General features: G+C 37.3%; 1 pseudogene; it reads right to left on the bottom strand.

Annotated features, from left to right (window-relative positions):
• Positions 1–346: 346 nt before the first annotated feature.
• LOC127538767 (alpha-aminoadipic semialdehyde dehydrogenase-like) lies at positions 347–1911 on the bottom strand (annotated as a pseudogene).
• Between the last annotated feature and the right edge of the window lie 2165 nt (positions 1912–4076).

The following is a 4076-nucleotide window of genomic DNA, read 5'->3' as shown; positions in this document are numbered from 1 at the left end:
CCAATATTTGCCTTAAAGAAGAAAATGGGGGTGAAAAATGATTTAATCCATCTTTTTTTTTTTCTTGATAAGGTATTGGATTTAAATGATTCACTCAGGATCACAGAGCTAGTAAGTATTAAGTATCTGAGACCAGATTTGAACTCAGATCCTCTTGACTCCAGAGCCAGCACACTATCCACTATGTCATCTAGCTGCTCAATCCAAGTTTTACTAAATAAATACCATCATGCTTTTCTTTCCATCTTTGACCCCCCAAAAGTGCACAATTTAATCAAATATCAAGGAAGTAAAAAAGTAGAGACTGTTGTCCATTTTGAAGTAGAGTCATATAAACGTGAAACACTTATTGAAACTTGATTCCTTGTGCCAGAGGAAGGTCCTTACTGTAGCTGATGGTAAAATAGATGGTCTCATATATTGCTTCCATACATCATTCTATATATGCTTCTACACATACCTGATTCTCTGCCACCATCAGAATTCTTCTCATCCTCAAATGCATCTCCAATTTCAGCACCATTCATTGAAATATTGACATTTACAATGTTGAAATCAGACCCTTTTGGCCCAAATTATCAAAAGATTCTGCCCAAATCCTTTGTGCTCAAAAGACCATTATTCTATGTGTAAACCTCTTCTTTATTATTGAATTTTAAGACATAAAGGATAGGAGGAAACATTTTCTATAAACAGTGAGTAAATTGTGGCCAAGATTGGTCACAATCATTGACTCACATAATTTCCCAGACAATCTGTAGCCTTCCCACCATAGACTTACCAATAAGTCAATTGATGATAAAGAAAAATCTCCTAGATTGTATTGCTTGCCTTTAGGCTTCTTCCACTGCACCAAGGAACATGTTTACTGCCTCTTTGGTGTAGAGAGACCCATAAAAATATTTGGATCCCATGGATTTATAAATGTGAATTGGAATGTGGCTATTCCTTTGTAAGTTTACCCACTTACCCATCTTCATCATGGATGCTCTCATGCAAAAAGAATCATCTGGCAGTTGTACATCTCTGAACTGCTGTCCCCACAGCTGCAAAGAGAGCTGAGAGAACAACCCAAGTAAGGTCTGCATCCTCCAAAGCAATCCAAAATCTAACAAACTTCTCCTAAACCTCTCTTGGACCCTGACTGCCATCTGTTTTCCCATTTGGATCCTTCTCGTGAAGGACAGCAGTCTACCCACTCATCTTTGGCCATTGCTGTGCCATTATTGGCCCCATCACATATGATGCAACAAATCGCACCAGGTAGGTTATTGTCTTCCAAACTCTGGCCACTATCTTTTTGACAGCTGTGCTAATGAGAGAAGTGGTTGGTGTCCCTTTCCAAAGGCAAACATTCCTGCAGATCAGAGCGATGGCATTGTTCCAGACAAACACAGCCACTGGGAAATCGAATGCAGTGATGACCCCAACTAGGCCCAAAAGACTCCATTGTTCAATGAGCCCTGGTCTTTCATAAGGCAAAAGGGGTTCTCCAATCATTCGAGACAAGCCAATAGCATAATCATAGATATCCATATTCTCTTGAATTTCCCCAAAGCCTTCCACTAAGATTTTTCCCATCTCCAAAGATACCAAGTTTCCTAATATCTGGATCTTCTGTCACATGGCTTCACCAATACGGCTTACTATTTCTCCTTGTTTAAGAGCTGGTATATCTGCTTATATTTCCCAGGCTTCTTTTGGCCTTTGTTTCTTCATAGTCCACCAAACTACCCTGATGGACTCTTGCCATAGGTTCATTGTTAGGTGGACAATAGGTTGTAATAACCTCTTCTGTTCCTCCCTAGGAACCATTATACATACCTTCATTTTCTTCTTGGAGTCCCAGCTCTTTCAACTAAGCATACTGGACTGATTGATCAACCAAATAGACATAATGGTAGCAGGTTTGTTTCAGGATCTTTACATCCTTCCTATAATGATTTTGGAGAAAGATAAAAGGTTAGGAGTAATATAATGAATAATAATTTTCAAAAAAAGAACTTTGTAAGCTATTGTAAAAAAATAATTAAAAACAAAAAGAAACTGGAAAATGTAAACATTCTCCAGATATGTTACTACTGCTATTGCTGCTGCTGCTGTTACTCTGCTGCTAATATTACTACTACTACCATTGTTGTTATGGCAGAACAAATGCTTCCCTATTCCTACCAGGGCTGGATTTCTCTTAGTAGTTAAATTATACCCATTTTCAATCACCATCCATACCTTCTGCCATGTCATACTTCCCAACCACTGCCAAGCCATGACACCTAGTCTCTGATCTTTTTCTCCCATTAGAACTCAAATTCTGGCCTGTAGACTCCAGCAAGTGACTTTTCGACTCATTTTGCCCAATTCCAGCCCACTATTTTACTTCCAGGCCATATACAAGCCTGATAAGTACCCATTTGTACTTTTTTTTTTTCAGTTATAGCTCTCCTTAACATTCTATCTTCCTCTATTCAAACTGAAGCTACTTGAGGTCAGGGGCTGTCTTGTTTGCTTACATAGCCAGCATTTAGCAGAGTCTGGTCATCATACTTTTTTCATTCATTATTTCATGTAATTAAATCAATTCAATTCATCGAGTAAGTCAATAAGCAAGCTTAAAAATTTTTTTTTAAAAAACAATAAGGAAGATTACCTAGATATTGCAATTTAGGGAAACAAAATTGGTGGTTCAAGATTAAAATATGATTCTAGATACCATCTTACAACTACTGGAATGCAGTGGCAAAAACTGAGAAAAATCTAACATTGTTAGGGCTATGTGAAAATAGGCACTCGTACATTTTTAGTGAGAGTTTAATCTAGTGTAAGCTTTAGAGTGTACAGGAGCCTTAGAGGTCATTTAGTGCAAATCTACAAATGATGATGAGTTGACATCCAAGAAAGTGAAAAGTCATATCCCAAATCCCATAGGTAGTGAGTGGAAGGGCAGTTTGAACCAAGTTGTCTCTCTCTCTCAGAATCTATCAGTGTTGTATCACTCTGCTACCTCTAATGTATTTTGAGAAACAATATGGTGACATGCAATATTAGGAAGAATGAACTGTTTGTTTTGATCTAGTGATCGAATCAGTAATCTCATAAATAGAAGGACAGATTGGGAGACTTCTAAGATTTAGTTCTAGAGCTATGATCTTGATTGAGGCCAGTTCCAATGATCTTGTGATGAAGAGAGCCATCTACACTCAGAGAGAGCTGTGGGATCTGAGTGTGGATCACAACATAACATTCTCACCCTTTTTAATGTTGTTTGCTTGCATTTTGTTTTCTTACTTTTGGCCTTTGCTTCTTTCCTTTTTGATCTGATTTTTTCTTATGCAGCAAGATAATTGTATAAATATGTATACATATATTGGATTTCACATATACTTTAATATACTTAACATGTTTAGGACTACCTGCCATCTAGGGGAGGGCGCAGGGAAGAGGGGGAAGGAGGGGAAATTTTGAAACACAAGGCTATGCAAGAGTTAGTGTTGAAAAATTATCCATAGATATGTTTTGAAAATAAAAAGCTTTCAAAAAAAGAAAGAAAATTATCTTAACTTTACTCCAAAATCAATATTTTAAAAAGAGGGATAAAGTGGGAGGAAGGAGACTTAAATGTATTAAAGAAAAGAAAAAGAATAACTGCTCTATTTATACTAACAAAAAAAAAAAAAAACTGGAAATGACCTACACATCCAATAACTAGAGGATGTTGCTAAATTATGGTCTATTCATGAGATGGAATGTTATGGAGCCATAAAAAATGGTCCTGTTGAAACACAGAAGGAAATAGGAAGGACCCATAAAGAGGAAATGCCAGAGGAAACCAGGACTTTGTACACACAGACTATAATCATATAGAAGAAAGGAAAGAAAAGACAACCGGGTCAAGGGTGGTGGAGGCAGGCCTAGTAGGAGATACAGAACAAAAGCATTTTCTTTGCTTCTTTGTTAGCCATGAATTAATCCCTTTAGCTCTGCCTCAGTGAAGGCAGAAGGTCTGGGGTGAGATTTTGCCCCAGTTGTGTATTTCCATGCAACTGTTTCTGTTGATGGTTGTTAAGTTTATAGTTTTT

This window comes from Antechinus flavipes, chromosome 5, assembly GCF_016432865.1.
Source record: "Antechinus flavipes isolate AdamAnt ecotype Samford, QLD, Australia chromosome 5, AdamAnt_v2, whole genome shotgun sequence".
NCBI classification, from domain to species: domain Eukaryota; kingdom Metazoa; phylum Chordata; class Mammalia; order Dasyuromorphia; family Dasyuridae; genus Antechinus; species Antechinus flavipes.
Note: the sequence above shows the minus strand (reverse complement) of the source record. Positions and strands in the feature narration are given on the sequence as shown.